The sequence below is a fragment of the Phyllobates terribilis genome, unplaced genomic scaffold (genome assembly GCF_046119375.1).
Source record: "Phyllobates terribilis strain yellow unplaced genomic scaffold, ASM4611937v1 Scaffold_1__5_contigs__length_1240528914, whole genome shotgun sequence".
In the NCBI taxonomy this organism is placed as follows: domain Eukaryota; kingdom Metazoa; phylum Chordata; class Amphibia; order Anura; family Dendrobatidae; genus Phyllobates; species Phyllobates terribilis.
In genome coordinates, this window is record NW_027362761.1 from 70831245 (window position 1) to 70850776 (window position 19532).

Here is a 19532-nt window from a genome sequence, read left to right on the forward strand (position 1 = left end):
CAGAGATCTCAATAGTATTTGTCAGCTGTATGGCTTTTTCTGGCCTTTTGCTTCCCTTCCCACATTGTTCTAGTTTAAAGCTCTTCTGATGAGTGTAGCAAGGCGACTTCCAAATACATGTTTTCCAGTCTTCGTAAGGTGCACCCCATCTCTAGCAAGTAGTCCATCGTATAGGTAATTCATTCCGTGATCCAGAAATCCAAATCCTTGTTGACGGCACCATCGAAGTAGCCAATTGTTCACCTGTAGAATATTATTCCACCTCATTGTTCCATGGCCATCCACTGGGAGGATGGATGAGAAGACCACCTGCGCTCCCAATTCTTTCACTTTCTTGCCTAAGTCTTCAAAGTCACTGCAGATGGTTTCCAGGTCCTTTCTTGCGGTGTCATTTGTCCCCACATGTATTAGCAGGAATGGGTAGTGATCTGTAGGTCTGAAGAGTCTTGATATCCTGTCAGACACATCTTTAATTTTTGCTCCTGGAAGACAGCACATTTCTCTTGAGGTTATGTCTGGTCTGCAGATAGCGGCCTCTGTTCCTCTTAACAGGGAATCCCCCATGACCACCACTCTCCGTTTTTTCTTCACAACATTCTTCTTTCTCCATCCAGGAGGATTCTGAGGGCTTACAAGGTTATTCATTGCTGGCAAAGTCTTATCTTGCTGTATTTCTTCATGGTTCTCCTGTGTGAGAGCCTGGTACTGGTTACTGAGCAGTATGGGTGCTGACTGCCTCTCGATCCTCCTGCTTCTGTGGGTCACATGCTTCCATTCCTCTGTTTCGTCAGGTGCAGTTCGAATTTCTTCTCTTTCTGAATCATGAAGAGATAATTCTGCTCTGTCTAAGAACTCTTCACCTTCCTTAATGATTTTCAAGGTAGTTAACCTCTCTTCTAGATTTCGCAACTTTTCCTCCAACAGGGACACAAGCTTGCATTTCTGGCATGTGAAGTCTGGCTTTTCCACTGGCAAGTCTGAACATGTAGCAGGATATGCAGCTCACCAAATGGCTCCTGGACTCTTCCATGTTCTTATTGTTAATGTTCTGAAAACAGTGAAAAAAGCTTAAAAAAAAAGCTTCAAAATGCGCGCGCCGGTAGGCGCGCGGTTTACCGATGTCCTCTTTTCAGCTCCAACAGCCAAAATCCAGTGTTCTTTGAGCTCGCGGAGACTCTTCACTTACCCCAAAATGCAGTGGGAATATGCAAATTATCTCCTCAGGACTCCTCCCCTGGTTAGTGACAGGTTGAAAAGGTTAGTTGTTAGTGACAGGTTGAAAAGGTGGGTTAGGGTTGGGATGAGGATTGTAGTAAGGTTAGGGATGAGGTGGGACGGAATTGGGTCAAGTTTACAGGTGGTGAGGTGTGATTTGGAGAGTAAAGAGGAAAGTTGATCTTCCCTAATGATGGAGAAGCTGGTTTTGGAGGAGGAGGGTTGAGTAGATATGAGGAGGGGCTGTGGGGACTTTAGGCAAAAGCATTGCTTGATGGTGTCAATCTTCTGCATGAAGAATGAGGCAAAGTCTTCGGCGTAGATGAGAGGAGAGGGAGGAGGCGCTGGGGGACGGAGGAGAAAATTGAAAGTTTTGAATAGCTGTTTAGGGTTATGAGACAGGGAGGATATGAGAGATGAGAAGTAGGTTTGTTTTGCAGCAGTAAGTGTGGACTTGAAGGAAGTGAGGGACTGTTTGAATTCGATGAATCGTTTCGTTGGAGTGGGATCTTTTCCATCTCCGCTCAGCAACCCTGAAGGCCCTTTGAAGTTCTTTAGTCAGGTTGTTGTGCCAGGTTTGCCTATTGAGTGTTTGAGCTGTGGTATGTGTGGGAGGGGCGACCGAATTGAGTGCTGCAGCTGTTGTGGTGTTATATAAAGCGGCAGCAGTATCTGCATCGTGCAAAGAACTTATGCCTGTGAGAGGGAGAAGGGATTCAGAGAGTGAGTGTAGGTCAAGGTGTTTGAGATTTCTGCGAGGGTGTGCAAGTTTGTGAAGTAGGGATAGTGGACCTGGAGAGGAGAGGGTAGAGAATGTAAGTAGGTTGTGGTCAGAAAGAGGGAGAGGTGAGTTAGAGAGGTTAGATAGGGAACAGAGGCGGGTGAAGATGAGGTCCATTGTGTGGCCATCTTTGTGAGTGGAGGTGGAAGTCCATTGAGCAAGGCCCAAGGAGGAAGTGAGGGATAGAGCTTAGAGGCAACGGAGAGGGAAGTGTCAATGGGGATGTTGAAGTCGCCCATGATGATAGTGGGAATGTCGGCGGAAAGGAAGTGAAGTAGCCAGGTGGTGAAGTGGTCGAAGAAAGTGGTGGCTGGCCCTGGGGGGCAGTAAATGACTGTCAGTTGGAGGGGGAGTAGATGCGCACACCGTGCACCTCAAAAGAGGGGAGTGTAACGGAGGGTGGCAGTGGAATTTGGGTGAAGGTGCAGGTATCTGACAGGAGAAAACCTACTCCTCCACCATGCTTGCCGCTGGAGTGAGGGATGTGGGAAAGGTGGTATCCACCGTATGAAAGTGCAGCTGGAGAGGCCATGTCAGAGGGTGCGAGCCAGGTTTCAGTGATGGCGAGGAAGGAAAGTATGTTAGTAATGAAAAGGTAATGGATGTAGGTTTGTTGCAGATGGAGTGAGCGTTCCATACAGCTCCTGTTAGTGGGACTGGGGAAGCAGGGGCTGGGCGGATGGATATAAGGTTTGAAAGGTTGCGAGAGTTTGTGACATATTGTGAATAGGAGGTGGAAGTGACTGTGGTGAGGTGGTGAGGAGGACCAGGATTTGGAGAGATATCGCCTGCAGTCAGAAGGAGCAGAGAAAGTGTTAGTAGGTGGGAGCAGGAGAGGACATGAGATGGCTGTCTGTGTTTGGAGATGAAGGATTGAATGTTGAGAATTGTTCTGAGGAAGGGGTGAGATAAATGGGGAGGATGGATGGAGAGATGAAGAGTTCCTTGCTATGTGTAGGGATTCGGGGGGTTAGTAGAAAGTGGAGGACTATAAGGGAGAGAGTGAAAACAAACAGAAACATTGCTTACTTTGCCTGGGTATCCTGTTTCCTTCTTTTCCCTTCAGGTTCAATTCAGGTCTAATTCAATGCCACACTTGTATGATCCACACTTGGTGCTACACACTGGCTGACTACGTCATCAGACGTAGTCTTCACAATATATATGCTAGCCAATGCATTCAAGTATTAAGGAGAGGGGAGACGCCTCCAACCCATGTTTATCAGATAATTACAAATTGGCCCAGATGCAGAATATAACACAAGCAAACTAAAACAGGCTGGTCATAAAGAATGAAAAATGTTGAACAAGGGTCATGCAATGGTCAGCTTACAGACATACTAAGTTGTTAGTGAACACAAGAGAGGTAAGATGTACCACACACATGGAATGGAATGGAATACAATGGAAATATGGGGGCAGAATGGAGACATGGGGGCAGAATGGAAGACATTGGGGGCAGAATGGAAACATGGCGGCAGAATGGAGAGACATTGGCGACAGAATGGAAACATGGGGGCAGAATGGAGAGACATTGGGGCAGATTGGAGACATGCGAGCAGAATGGAGAGACATTGGGGGCAGGATGAAGACACTGGGGGCAGGATGGAGACAACGGGGGCAGGATGGAGACAACGGGGGCAGGATGGAGGGAGACATTGGGGGCAGGATGGAGACATGGAGGCAGGATGCGGGACTTTACTACTGTATGGGCTAATTATGGATATTATTACTGCTGTGATATATTTTATTTTTGAGGATACTGTTACTGCGCAGGGCGGCACTATGCTTCTTTTTGTGGTGTAGTGTAAAAGTTGGAGAAAAATTGGGGAATGTGCTATAGAAGCGGTGCTCTAGATAACTGTGTTATTTTCCGCATGACGAGTCCTGGCTGGAAGAAGTGATGGCGGTCTGCGCTGGATGAAGAGGAAAAGTGAAGATGAAGGACTTCAACTAGAGATGTCACCGGTGAGTCAGTGTGTTATCTGTACACTGACACTATACACTGTATACTATGCACAGAGCTCCTGTGTATAATGGCACTTATGGTAATATTAGTATTGTGTTTTTTTATTAATGATCAGTATTGTAGTATTCGGTCACTATGTGGTGGTAATATGTGGTCTGGTCATGGTGTGACTGTATTTGTTCCTTGTATGTGGTATTATTCGGTCACTATGTGGTGGTTATATGTGATCTGGTCACGGTGTGGCGGCATTTGTCCCTTGTATGTGTAATGCAGGTGTCAGAAATGCAACGCGCAGAGACACGAAATGAGGGCAGTCAGAGATGTGTAAAAACAATTTATATATATATATATATATGTATATATATAAAACCAGGCTTTAACAAGCGGTTAGTAACAAGAATGAACAGGTAATTTACAATAACAATGAACAATTTCCCAAAATAATGTGATCCGCCCTGGCGTGGGAGTCACCACGGCAGTTCTTTAACTCTGTGAATGGCCCTAGCGGGGGTCACCGGTTATTCCAACTAGGCAGCAAGTCTTTTTCGAACAACCTGACATCCTAAACCCCACTGTCCCCGGTACCGTGGATGATCATTTGAAGTGACGGCCCTGTTCAGCGATGCAGCTCCTCTGTTTCTGCTGGCATGACTCCTCTGACGCAGTTCTCTCTTATCTCCTCTTTGCTCGGCCGTTGGAGGTGGTCTCTCGCGCCTTGGATAGTGGGGTCCAGACCTTGTCGGTTGACGGGCAATGTCGGGTACTGTGATGTCACTCAGTACCACAAGCAGATCCCGGCTCTCCTCAGCGGCTGCGCCACTCGGAGGACCTCTGCGGTGAATCAGGCATTTGTCCACCAGCGTCCGCCTGTCCTGCCTCATAGGTCTCTGACTCCGACCTGTCAGGCTGGTTTCCTCAGCACATCCAGCGCGCGTCTCCTTCTCTCTGCAGCTTGGCGCTGAAATCACCTCAGGTTTGGAGCGCTCGACCGTTATATTTAAAAACTTCTCAATGGATGTCACCTGACCGGGTCTCAAGTTCAAATCTGTTCCCCCTTCAACATTCCTAAGGCATCTTGGTTCCGTTTGATTGCGGTCAACCAGCAGATGACAATAAGGCTTTTTGACTTCTATTACATTCCTCCCTCCTTTTTGCTCGCCAGTCCTCGGGCGAGTGGATTCTTTGTGAGATTGATGCCTCCTTCGAGGCAGCGTAAGTTCAGACAAGAGTTGAGCACACTCCTCTGTTTTCTGTTGAATTTGAGACCAGATAAACTCCGCTTGAGCATACTGGTTAGGAGGGATTCCAGCATTAGCCCATTCAGTTCTGCGGGGTTCCTCCCGCAAAGGTGATTCCGGGGTATCTGATAAATCAACCAGTGGAGATTGTAAATCGCCTCCTGATCCATTTTGTATCGCACTTGGGACTGAAGGGCTCAATTGCATTGTAGCCCATCTTTCTTCGTCTTCCAGAGTCACTATGTGTGGCACTTCAGCTAATTTTTCCACAGGCTCAACTCTATTACTGTCCTCCGCTTTGGACGAACAGGGCTGTAGCATATTACGGTGCAACACCCTAGATGTCGTGGCCACCCCCTTCAGGCCTAACCTCGTAGACTGAATTCTTTGGGTGGATCTGCTTCACCACTCGATATGGTACCGCCTCCCAACGATGGTCTAGCTTTCTCCCAACTGGTTTGGCCCTCACTAACACACGATCTCCTGGTCGGAGTGAGCCCACCAAAATCGAGGACCGCCCTGTATACTCTACTTCCAGAAACTTCTGCGCAACCAGCTTTCTCAGTGTATGAAGCCGCCGTCTGTGTTCTCGAATCCAGGTACTCGGACTGTTGTACGGACCGGGATCTTCTGAGTCTAGCTCCGGTTCAGTAATCTCTCGTCCGTTCCTTCCAAACAGCAACATATAAGGTGTGTAGCCAGTAGTCGCATGAACGCGATTATTATACACCCACACCAACTTGGACATGAACCCGGGCCATTTCATCTTCTTGCCCTCTTCCAACGTTCGTAACATCTGCAACAAGGTTCGGTTGAAGCAATCACATGCCCCATTTCCTTGGAGGTGATAGAGCGTTGTTCGAGATTTGTCGATGCCATAGATATGGTATAACTCATCCATGACTCAACCTTGGAAGCAGGCCCCTTGGTCAGAATGTATCCGCTTCAGGCACCCATAGATCTGAATGAAATCTTGACAAATGGCCTTGGCTGCGGTTTCTGCCGTCTGATCCCGGGTAGGTGTCACCACTGCAAACTTGGTGAAGTGATCGGTCATTACCAAGCAGTGTCCGTAGCCTTTGTATGAAGTTCCGATCGTCAGATAATCGATCATCAGAACCTCTAATGGTGCAGAAGTTCGGATGGTCTGAATGGGAGCTCTTTGTTCAGGGGGCTTGCTCAACTCACATAGGCGACACTTTTGGCAAACTTCTTTGATTTCTTGCCGCAGTTGGGGCCAATACACCAGTCGTTGTAACCACCAAAAGGTCTTCTACATGCCGAAGTGGGCACCCCTTCCATGAGCCTCCTGGGCTAACTGTGCTACCAATGTTCCTGGGACTAATACCTGCCAGGTCACGTCAAACTCTCGAGGTAGCTGTATTTTCCGGCATAGCAAGCCATCCTTCAGGAAGAGCCTTTCCCACTGGCCTAAGATTTGTAAGGTAGTTTGGAGTGAAGCAGCTCTGGCCTCCTGGTCAGGTCTCTGACCTAGAGCGACCCATTCCCTAAGCTTTGCCAACCCTGAGTCGGACTGTTGCAACTGTATCCACTCGTCTCTTGAGCGGCCCAGGATTTGAGTGGGCCTTGCCTTTTCTTTGGACTCCTGAGCATCGACTACAGCTGTAGCGAATTGACGAAAATCCAGAATCTCATCACCTTCCAGTTCTTCATCTATATCTCTCTTCGGCCCCATCTGAGTGACCCGGGACAGGGCATCTGCATGAGTGTTCAGGACCTTGGACCGATAAGCGATTTTGTACTGATATTTGGACATCCTTGCGACCCACCGTTGCTCCAATGCGCCCAGCTTTGCGCTCTCCAAATGAGCCAAAGGGTTATTGTCCGTCCACACTTGTACTTCTGAACCTGACAAGTACTCTGTAAACTTCTCGGTCATGGCCCACACCAGTGCCAGTAACTCCAACTTGAATGAACTGTAGTTGTCCGGATTCTTCTCAGTATCCCGGAGCGACCGACTGGCATATGCAATTACCCGCTCTTTTTCTTCCTGCACTTGAGCCAACACTGCTCCCAGTCCATGTAAGCTTCCGTCAGTGTACAACACAAAAGGCTGTGAAAAATCAGTGTAGGCCAGAATTGGGGCATTCGTTAGCGCCATTTTCAATGCTCGAAATGCTTCTTCCTGTCGAGGACCCCACTGAATAGGCTGTAGCTTGGCTCTCTTAGCCGTTCCTCTCAGCAATTCATTAAGCAGGACTGCAATCTTAGCAAAGTCTTTTATGAATCTGCGATAGTATCCAGAGAGTCCTAGAAACGCCCTCAGCTCCCTTAGGTTGACTGGTGTGGGCCACTTCTGCACTGCCACTACTTTCTCCGCGGTGGGGTACACTCCCGCACTAGACTCAGTGTGCCCCAAATATTCAATCTCTCGCTTGAAGAGATAACATTTGCAGGGCTTGATTTTCAATCCATGCCTCTGAAGTTGTTCCAACACTTGTTCCAGTCGGCGGAGATGATTTTCAAACGTGGCGGAATAGATGATTATATCGTCTAGATATATTAAAGTAGCCTCGAAGTTGAGGTCGCCCAAGCATCTCTCCATCAATCTTTGGAAGGTCCCTTGTGCATTTGTCAGTCCAAACGGCATCCGGTTGAACTCAAACAAACCCATAGGAAGGACAAAAGCAGTTTTTGGACGATCCTTTTCAGCCACTGGGACCTGCCAGTAGCCACTGGCCAGGTCGAGAGAAGAGAAGAATTTAGCACTTTCTAATGCAGAAAGAGACTCTTCAATTCGGGGTAATGGATAAGAGTCCCGTACTGTACATGCATTCAACTTCCAATAGTCTACACAGCATCTCAGTTTACCATCTTTTTTCCGAACCAGTACAATAGGAGCTGCCCAGGGACTCTGACTTTTGCGGATCACGCAGTTCCGCAACATATGAGACAAGAGTTCTTTCACCTCCTGGTACATTTGAGGTGGAATCTGGCGATACTTCTCTCGAATGGGAGCCATATTTCCTGTGGGTATTTCATGTTGAATGTCCCGAGTGCAGCCGAAAACGTCTTCATGTTGAGCAAACACCCCTTGATAACGCTGTAGAAACTGTTCAATCTGTCTAACTTGCCCAGCAGAGTACTCAGTAAGATTAGCCTCCATTTGCTCTAAGAGGTGACACCCAGTTAACGGTTCTCTTTCTGTTTCTTGTCTGTTGAGGGACACCTCCAGAGTCCATGGTTCCCCTTCTACGGGTGCCAACACTATAGCATCAGCTCTGGTGAGATCCTCTGGCATTAAGCAAACTTGCACCATCTCTTGGCGGGGCAATAGCTGCAAACTTGCGCCACTTAGATTAATGCAACGCACGGGTACCCTACCCTGTCGCACAGTGGCCAGTGTGCGTGCCACCAGAAGCCCAGAGGGCGCTTCCTCTCCCTCTATTGGTTAAATCTGAATGTCCATACCCTCTAAGGACACATGTGCCAGTACTGGCAAAGTGAGTACAGTCTGTCCCACTGGCAGGGTCACTGTAGCTTCAGGGGGCATTGACACTTTACTCAGATACTGAGAGGTAGGAGGCAATTTTTGAATTTGACTGACTCGCACGAGGTGCTGAAACACCTTCATGCTGGCTGGTTCACGAGTGGTGCGAGTCCAATTATTTCTGTCAGAACCCTCAGCCAGGAACTGTCCGACCTCTTTAAGCAGATTCATGCCCAGGGTTACAATGGGCCCATCGCCTCCAGGTCCTGTGGTCAGTACTATCCCTTTTTGACCGAGGTTCTTTCCGCATGCCTGAACTGACATCCATACCACTCCCACTACTAGGATAGGTAATTGATTACCAGCTACCAACTTGACAGTAGGTTCCTTCCTGGAAAGAGCAATTTCCAGAAAGTGACACTGAAAATACACCTCAGGCATAGTAGTCACCTGAGACCCAGTGTCCATTAAACAACGAATCCGCTGTCCGTTAAATTCAGCTCAAACAATAGGCCGCTCGGAGACAATGTCTTCAGAGCGCATTCTTCCACGCCCTGAATTTTGAAACCCCATGGTATGCTCCACAACCGTGGGGCGTCTTAGTTAAGCAGCTGCCCCCGCTTTCTCTTTTCTCAATTTGGACAGTCTTTGGAGATATGCCCCCTACCGCCGCAGGTCCAACACTCTGGTCCTCGCTCCACCGATGGGCTGAGTGCATAACTCGTTGGAGCCTGATAGGAACGTCTTTCTTGCTCCGGTCTCCGTCCACGTGGGGCGGAGCGGTCCATTAGCAAGGGAGCCGCAGGGGTCTCCCTAATAGTGCTCAGCTCATCTCGAAGATCTCGAATTTCCTGACGTATCTCTCGTGCCCAGTCAGGCAGTTGTCGAAAAACAGCGTGCTGGGAAGCAAGTGGAGAAGGAGTCGTTGCTTCATGATTTCTGACAGTGGCTTTGAGAACAGAAACTTCCTCCTCTAAAACTCTAGCTTCAGCCCCAACCTCCAGGAAACCCAGACCGGGCCTCAAACGCAGCCGCTCCTTTAAGATCTGCCTCAGGGAGGGGTCCTTCAAGCCAGCAATCAGTTGGTCACGCAACACTTCATCCAATGATCCCAGTCCTTGGTTCCCATCTGGAGCCTTCTTAATGATATGGGCCGTCACTTCCTGTAATGCATTAATGTATTGATTTATGGTTTTATTTCCCCTTGAACCCTCTAAAATAACCGCAGGCGTAAATGCCCCAGATCCGTGGTATCACCGTGCATGTCCTCCAGAATTTTTATCACTTTGCCCACGGTGTCACGGTCCCCAGGTGGACGATACATTACAGTTTGCCGGGTTTCTCCATCAAGGGTTAGGGGAGCCAACTCAGCCTGAGCTAGGGGATTGAGGGGATACATGCGTAACATACTTCTCAGTCTTTCTACCTAGTCCCACAGTGAAGTGCCATCCCCCCTGAACTTGGGAAGGTGCCTGAGCATAGCCCCCGAGGGTATATGTCCACTGACAGACCGGGTCACAGACTGATCCCCCATCTCTGCATCTGAATGTTGTATCGTGCCGACTACGCCAAATGTAATGCAGGTGTCAGAAATGCAACACGCAGAGACACGAAATGAGGGCAGTCAGAGATGTGTAAAAACAATTTATATATATATATATATATATATATATATATATATATATATATAACCAGGCTTTAAACAAGCGGTTAGTAACAAGAATGAACAGGTAATTTACAATAACAATGAACAATCTCCCAAAATAATGTTCTTTAACTCTGTGAATGGCCCTAGCGGGGGTCACCGGTTATTCCCGCTAGGCGCAAGTCTTTTTCTAACAAAGTCAATTAAATCCAGTTTGGCTTTTTCCACTTCTTCAGTCCCCCACCCAACCTGACATCCTAAACCCCACTGTCCCCGGTACCGTGGATCATTTGAAGTGACGGCCCTGTTCATTGATGCAACTCCTCTGTTTCTGCTGGCGTGATTCCTCTGACGCAGTTCTCTCTTATCTCCTCTTTGCTCGGCCGTTGGAGGCGGTCTCTCGCACCTTGGATAGCGGGGTCCAGACCTTGTCAGTTGACGGGCAATGTCGGGCACTGTGAAGTCACTCAGTACCACAAGCAGATCCCGTCTCTTCTCAGCGGCCGCACCACTCGGGGGACCTCTGCGGTGAATCCGACATTTGTTCACCAGCGTCCGCCTGTCCTGCCTAGTAGATCTCTGACTCTGACCTGTCTTGCTGGTTTCCTCAGCGCATCAAGCGCGCGTCTCCTTCTCTCTGAAGCTTGGCGCTGAAATAACCTCAGGTTTGGCGCGCTCGACCGTTATATTTAAAAACTCCTCACTGGACGTCACCTGACCGGGTCTCGCGTTCAAATCTGTTCCCCCTTCAACATTCTTAAGGCATCTTGGTTCCGTTTGATTGCGGTCAACCAGCAGATGACAATAAGGCTTTTTGACTTCTATTACATATGTGATATTATTCGGTCTCTATGTGGTGGTAAGATGTGGTCTGGTCATAGTGTGACGGTATTTGTCCCTTGTAAGTGATATTATTGGTCATTTTAAAAAATGTACTGTATGTGACACATTCCCTTAAATAAAAATCAATAAAAATACACCTAAAAAGAGTATTGGGTATTATAAGAAATATTTAATAGGTTAGAGTAGAGTAGGACCCGGCAAAAAGAGTTTACCTTGTCCTGGTGGAGGCTTAAAAATATATACCTAAAAAGAGTATTGGGTATTATAAGAAATATTTAATAGTTTAGAGTAGAGTAGGACCCGGCCAAAAGAGTTTACCTTGTCCTGGTGGCAGCTTAAAAAATCTTATGACCAAAACAAAAGCTGTTAGCTATGTATGTAATCTGGTGTTCGATGGAAACTGTTAATGTGTGATTGGTGAGGACGTGGTGCAGAAAGTAGAGTTTTTCCAAGAGTGGGCAGTGAGGCTGTGGAAGGTTTGGGGGATGCAGGCAGCGCTGGGGTGGAGCCTGGGCGGAGTTTCAAGGGGTCCAAAAATGTTGCCAGTATGGGGCCCTGAAATTCCCGGTGGCAGCCCTGGGTATTACTATGATGGAAAGTTGGTAAGTTGGGGATGTGCAGGTTGGGGATACCTGGGGGCAATTTTGAAAATGTGATAACTTATGTCTGTCACGATTCTACCTTTCTGTGTGTCTGGAAGCAGTGAATTACTGTCTGCTGTCCAATGTAGAGCAGGGTTATGCTGAGCTGTCAGTATTTGATGGACAGTTCAGCTGCCCAATCGGATGCAGAGCTGTCAGTGTCTTGATTAGCCGTTCAATCAGAGTTAGAGTGTTGCCTGAGCGTCAATCATGTGTCTCCTGTTTGAATAATTACCTGGCTATTTAGCCAGCTCTTGGCCTCAGACTAGTGCCAACTGCAGCTTCTTGCTCATTGGTGTATGTTTGCCTTGTATCTCCGTGCTCTGATCTACTGCTGCTTGACCTAGAACCACGCTCTGTCCATCCGTTTGCTTTAACCCTTTGCTTGATCCACTGTTTTCCTGATATTTTGACCCCTGGACAGTGACCTGACTATTCTTTTGTCTCACCCCTCTAAGACACACCCTGCTGGTTTCTGAACTCGGACCGTTTGATTACCCAGCCTCGTGGTTTGTTCGTGAGTAGTGACTAGCGTCACATCGTCAAGCTCAAAAAGGTTACCTGGGACAAAGCTGGTGCTAGAAATTCCTTCTAGCAGATCCCAGAGAAACCCATTTAAATCAGTATCTGGAGTTACAATGGTTCTCCTGGGTTGCGTCCACAGAGTGGCTGCTGGACGGTTGAGGAAACCTGAGGCAAAGATGGTCAAACTAGAGAGGTCTATAACAGGAAGGACAAATCAGGAGTAAAACCAAGAGACAAAACCATAGTCAAGAAAACAGGCGGGGTCAGGTGTCAGGTGGTCAGTTAAAGTGTGGTCAGACTACCCAAGGTTAGTGATAGGATGGATAATGGAACAATCGTACTCAGGGTCAATAGGGTTTAAGTATAGTTTGGTACTGCCTTATAGCCACAGCAGGAAGCTAATTATTCCTGATGAGCTGCTGGACAGCTCAAACACCCATGCGGCCTGACAGCATACTGGCCATGGTGTGTCCTCCAACACCAGTGCTGCCCGCAGGGTGAATATGGTGGCCCTGGCGACAGAGGCAGATGTTGCTGGAGCATGTGTGGGCAGTAAAGTAAAAGGTTTGAAATGTATGTGTTGCAAATTCTGTAGATGTGCCATACTGTAGCTGGAAGGATTTGTCATGATGTCTCAGGAATATGGAAACATGAACAACTCGCATCAGAAAGGACATCACCATATATAACTTCATTGTAATTGTTATATGGCCTGCTGAATAGGAATCTACGACTGAATGGCGCAATGGGTGGACATAAGTTGCAACCTGTGCAGCCGGGGCCCACTACCACCTTCAAAGCAGGTGGAATTGGGCATTATGATGAGATATTGGATTGCGAAGGGCCCATGTATTGTTCTTGCACAGGAGACCTCTTCTGTCTGTGTCCGCTCCTGGTATGGAGGTAATATTGCTCTTGGTATAGTGATTTATGATTGCCCACTAATATTAGGGTGCACCTCTGTAGTTGTAAACCACTCAGGTGTGTTTCCCCCAGCCCCCCACACACACTTTGCTGAACCCCTATCTACGCCTCTATGGGGAATACAAGTCTTTACTAAAATAAACGTGAGGAGAGCTGCCAGGTCCTTTGAGGTGAATCCGCAGAGCGGTGAGGGTGCCATTGTTGCTATACTGTACTCTAATATAATAAGGGGGGACTTGAGCAGACACACTGTTCCTGAAAAAGAGGTCCTGTTTATAACTGCTCTCCACAGCACTCTAGTAACAGAACTCTAGTGATAGCGCTCTAGCGATAGCACTCTAGTAACAGCACTCTAGTGATAGTGTAGCGCCCCGAGGGTTCGGTCGCTACAGGGGTATTGCACCTCAACCAGAGGTGTGATATCCCACTCCCGGGTAAGGATGGTGTGTGGACCGGGACTCAGTTAGCTGCATGCATCACATACACCCCATTTCCGGGGGACAGCTCAACGGTGCTCCCATTAGTACAGTAATGCAGGCACGACAGAATCTGTCCCTGGCTGGAGTGGGGAGGGGGGAGGAAAACCCAGTGATGTAGGAGCAGGAGGGGACGGTCTCTGGGCATAGGTAGGAGCCCATTGGTTGCAAGTCACCTGGGCTCATACACAGAGAGGGAGGTATATAAGGTGGGCACCATCTTAGATCAGTGTTCAGTCTGAGAGAGGAAGTGACAGAGCAGGGCCTCTGTGGAGCTCTGCTCCGGAGGCGGGCCTAGCCTGTGAGGCCCAGCCAGCACTGAAAGAGAAGAAGTCAGTGCAGAGAGTTGGAGAAGAGAAGGAGTTCAGCCAGAGAGGGCTGACAGGGAGCTGTGGCTCAGTCTGGGCCCAGCTCCACGAGGCAGGCCTAGGAGGAAGGCCAGAGCCAGAGGAGAGGAACGGAAACAGAAAGGAAAGTAAGAAGGAACAGAACACCAAGAGAGGCCCAGAGACACGAAGGCAGAAGGAACCCTAAGGACCCAGGAGATTGCGGGTGACGGGTTGGCAGAACAGGGTACCGGATCCCAAGTTGGTGGAGGTGACTAATCCTCAGCCAAGGACCGGCGGTCGTGACCATTTACTGGTGCGACCCCTCACTACACCTACTAGAAAGGCACACCACATAGGGTCAGGGAAGTGGACACCCAGTCCTCCCAGGAGAAGACCAGAGGCAGCAGGACAGAAGTAGTGTCACTGGTGGGGCACGGCTGACGAAAGGATAGAAAGGAGTCCTGTGCCACACTCCGGAATTACCTGGGGGTTGATCGAGCCCCCTGCCTGGTGGACGCAGCACGGCTCGGGCGGTCCTATCTGTGCACAAGTGACCTGGATGAGAACTGTGAGTAAAGAACTTGAACTGCAACACCTTGTCTCTGTGCTTTCTCACCGCATACAGCACTACTAGTGCTGGGACGCCCGCACCATCACCCCCACCATCTACTACACTGCCCTGGGGCTGCACTCTTCCCGTGGGGAGTCACACTACCTCAGCTGCATACACCATCAGCCCCAGCGGTCGGCCTTGCAGCGGCGGTCCGCACTGACCGCAATCCACTTGTGGCGTAGTCGGACATAAAACCATAAAAACCCCATAAATAGACTGCCACTGGTTTGACCACCCTGAGCCACGGGACCGGGTCGCCGCCACGGTGACTACAACCCACAGCATCCCACAAAAGGCCCGGTTCTGGGTTCCCCACGCGGCCCAGGGGGCGCGTCAATAGCACTCTAGTAACAGCACTCTAGTGATAGCACTCTAGTGATAGCACTCTAGTAACAGCACTCTAGCGATAGCACTCTAGCGATAGCACTCTAGTAACAGCACTCTAGTGATAGCACTCTAGTGATAGCACTCTAGCGATAGCACTCTAGTGATAGCAGTCTAGTAACAGCACTCTAGCGATAGCACTCTAGTGATAGCACTCTAGCGATAGCACTCTAGTAACAGCACTCTAGTAACAGCACTCTAGCGATAGCACTCTAGTAACAGCACTCTAGCGATAGCACTCTAGTGATAGCACTCTAGCGATAGCACTCTAGTAACAGCACTCTAGTGATAGCACTCTAGTAACAGCACTCTAGTAACAGCACTCTAGCGATAGCCCTCTAGTAACAGCACTCTAGCGATAGCACTCTAGTGACAGCACTCTAGCGATAGCACTCTAGTAACAGCACTCTAGCGATAGCACTCTAGTAACAGCACTCTAGCGATAGCACTCTAGTGACAGGACTCTAGCGATAGCACTCTAGTAACAGCACTCTAGCGATAGCACTCTAGTAACAGCACTCTAGCGATAGCACTCTAGTGACAGCACTCTAGCGATAGCACTCTAGTAACAGCACTCTAGCGATAGCACTCTAGTAACCACTCTAGCAATAGCACTCTAGTAACAGCACTCTAGCGATAGCACTCTAGTAACAGCACTCTAGCGATAGCACTCTAGTGACAGCACTCTAGTGATAGCACTCTAGTGATAGCACTCTAGTGACAGCACTCTAGCGATAGCACTCTAGTAACAGCACTCTAGTGATAGCACTCTAGTAACAGCACTCTAGTAACAGCACTCTAGCGATAGCCCTCTAGTAACAGCACTCTAGCGATAGCACTCTAGTGACAGCACTCTAGCGATAGCACTCTAGTAACAGCACTCTAGCGATAGCACTCTAGTAACAGCACTCTAGCGATAGCACTCTAGTGACAGGACTCTAGCGATAGCACTCTAGTAACAGCACTCTAGCGATAGCACTCTAGTAACAGCACTCTAGCGATAGCACTCTAGTGACAGCACTCTAGCGATAGCACTCTAGTAACAGCACTCTAGCGATAGCACTCTAGTAACCACTCTAGCAATAGCACTCTAGTAACAGCACTCTAGCGATAGCACTCTAGTAACAGCACTCTAGCGATAGCACTCTAGTGACAGCACTCTAGTGATAGCACTCTAGTGATAGCACTCTAGTGACAGCACTCTAGCGATAGCACTCTAGTGACAGCACTCTAGTGATAGCACTCTAGCGATAGCACTCTAGTAACAGCACTCTAGCGATAGCACTCTAGTAACCACTCTAGCAATAGCACTCTAGTAACAGCACTCTAGCGATAGCACTCTAGTAACAGCACTCTAGCGATAGCACTCTAGTGACAGCACTCTAGTGATAGCACTCTAGTGACAGCACTCTAGCGATAGCACTCTAGTAACAGCACTCTAGTGATAGCACTCTAGTGACAGCACTCTAGCGATAGCACTCTAGTAACAGCACTCTAGCGATAGCACTCTAGTAACAGCACTCTAGTAACAGCACTCTAGCGATAGCACTCTAGTAACAGCACTCTAGAGATAGCACTCTTGTAACAGCACTCTAGCGATAGCACTCTAGTGACAGCACTCTAGTAACAGCACTCTAGCGATAGCACTCTAGTAACAGCACTCTAGCGATAGCACTCTAGTGACAGCACTCTAGTAACAGCACTCTAGCGATAGCACTCTAGTAACAGCACTCTAGCGATAGCACTCTAGTAACAGCACTCTAGTGACAGCACTCTAGCGACAGCACTCTAGCGATAGCACTCTAGCGATAGCACTCTAGCGACAGCACTCTAGTGACAGCACTCTAGCGATAGCACTCTAGTAACAGCACTCTAGCGATAGCACTCTAGTGACAGCACTCTAGTGATAGCACTCTAGTAACAGCACTCTAGCGATAGCACTCTAGTGATAGCACTCTAGTAACAGCACTCTAGTAACAGCACTCTAGCGATAGCACTCTAGTGATAGAACTCTAGTAACAGCACTCTAGCGATAGCACTCTAGTAACAGCACTCTAGTAACAGCACTCTAGCGATAGCACTCTAGTGATAGCACTCTAGTAACAGCACTCTAGTAACAGCACTCTAGCGATAGCACTCTAGTGATAGCACTCTAGTAACAGCACTCTAGCGATAGCACTCTAGTAACAGCACTCTAGCGATAGCACTCTAGTGACAGCACTCTAGTGATAGCACTCTAGTAACAGCACTCTAGTGACAGCACTCTAGTGATAGCACTCTAGTAACAGCACTCTAGTGACAGCACTCTAGTGATAGCACTCTAGTAACAGCACTCTAGTGATAGGTCTTATACATGAGAACCAGCCATGCATGAGGGAAGCTGCACTCCCGTGTGCCCAGCATGTCCCCCAGAGCAGGGCACCAGGGCTGAGCTCCATGCCGCCAACCTGTTGTCTTCCAGCCGGACTGGCCCCACCCTCCATAGAAATATGAATCTGCTGCCCAGGGCGGCTTCCATTACCGCCTGCACACAAAGGAAGGATCACAGCCCTGAGCCTTCTGCATCCCACCAGCCCATCCTCTGCTGACCTCTGGAGCCGCATCCTTCAGCAGCCTCACCACAGGCCATTTCAGCCAGTTTAATGCTGCCTCCTCCCACCTGGAAGATTAGATGAAGCACTGGTCATGATTTATGAATGAGGGATCCTGCAGGATCTGGAAGGGGACACTACCAAGCACGGCAGGAGGAGGAGGAGGAGGATAGCAGCAGTCATCCCCAGTGTGTGCTCACAGGGTGTGCATTGGGATAGTGGGCTGGGCTTGCCTCCCTGCTCACTGCTGCAGCGGGCTCCAGACCAGGGACAGCACCTGAGGAAAGCTGCAGGACTGGAGCAAAGGTAAGCAAGGCTGTGCCACCTCTATGGCCGCGCTGCAGGGCCACCTCTATGGCAGGGCTGCAGGGCCACCTCTATGGCAGCGCTGCAGGACTGGCAGTGCAGCTAGTTGCTCTCTGTTATCTGCCATATGTGCTGGTCCTGGAGGAGTCGGGTCACATGACCGTGCAGGGGAGTCCCTGCAGCACACGTTGTGTGGTGGTGACCCGGGAGCTTCCAGCTTCCCATACGGCTCTGCAGCCTGACACGGTTATTGGGGTGTTAGACTGTACATAATATTTATTACTGCATATTTGGGGGGACTCCTGGATTATGGGGTGTTATCACCTGTAGTATACAGCTTTCCCATACGGCTCTGCAGCCTGACACGGTTATTGGGGTGTTACACTGTGCATGATATTCATTACTGCATATTGGGGGGCTCCTGGATTATTGGGTGTTATCACCTGTAGTATACAGCTTTCCCATACGGTTTTGCAGCCTGACATGGTTATTGGGGTGTTAGACTGTACGTGATATTTACCTCACCACTCTGTGTAATTAATTGCTCCATTTTGGGGTGCAGCATTAATGTTCTTGGACTGTGGGGTGTCGTTATGACCTTTAATATAGGTATCTTTTGCACCTCTGCCAGCATTTTACTCATCTTGTAGAAAGACTAATGCAGAAAAAAGTGCAGTGACCAACTGGATTACAAGGCCTGGTGCCAGCTTCAGGGTGGAACGTGCCGTAAACCTGAGTTGCATGCTTCTGAATACTATTGGGTTGTACCTCTTGATTTTCATATATATATATATATATATATATATATATATATATATATACAGTACAGACCAAAAGTTTGGACACACCTTCTCATTTAAAGATTTTTCTGTATTTTCCTGACTATGAAAATTGTACATTCACACTGAGGGCATCAAAACTATGAATTAACACATGTGGAATTATATACTTAACAAAAAAGTGTGAAACAACTGAAAATATGTCTTATATTCTAGGTTCTTCAAAGTAGCCACCTTTTGCTTTGATGACTGCTTTGCACACTCTTGGCATTCTCTTGATGAGCTTCAAGAGGTAGTCACCGGAAATTGTCTTCCAACAATCTTGAAGGAGTTCCCAGAGATGCTTAGCACTTGTTGGCCCTTTTGCCTTCACTCTGCGGTCCAGCTCACCCCAAACCATCTCGATTGGGTTCAGGTCTGGTGACTGTGGAGGCCAGGTCATCTGGCGTAGCACCCCATCACTCTCCTTCTTGGTCAAATAGCCCTAACACAGCTAGGAGGTGTGTTTGGGGTCATTGTCCTGTTGAAAAATAAATGATGGTCCAACTAAACGCAAACCGGATGGAATAGCATGCCGCTGCAAGATGCTGTGGTAGCCATGCTGGTTCAGTATGCCTTCAATTTTGAATAAATCCCCAACAGTGTCACCAGCAAAGCACCCCCACACCATTACACCTCCTCCTCCATGCTTCACGGTGGGAACCAGGCATGTAGAGTCCATCCGTTCACCTTTTCTGCGTCGCGCAAAGACACGGTGGTTGGAACCAAAGATCTCAAATTTGGACTCATCAGACCAAAGCACAGATTTCCACTGGTCTAATG

General features: G+C 48.5%; 1 protein-coding gene across 1 annotated transcript in view; it reads left to right on the top strand.

The window, feature by feature from the left end:
- The first annotated feature begins 17534 nt into the window (after nucleotides 1-17534).
- Nucleotides 17535-19532, top strand: part of CORO2A (coronin 2A) — a 235376-nt gene continuing 233378 nt past the window's right edge. The window contains exon 1 of the mRNA XM_073664193.1: nucleotides 17535-17931. The gene's annotated coding sequence lies outside the window, so the exon portion shown is untranslated. The remainder of the gene's footprint in view (nucleotides 17932-19532) is intronic.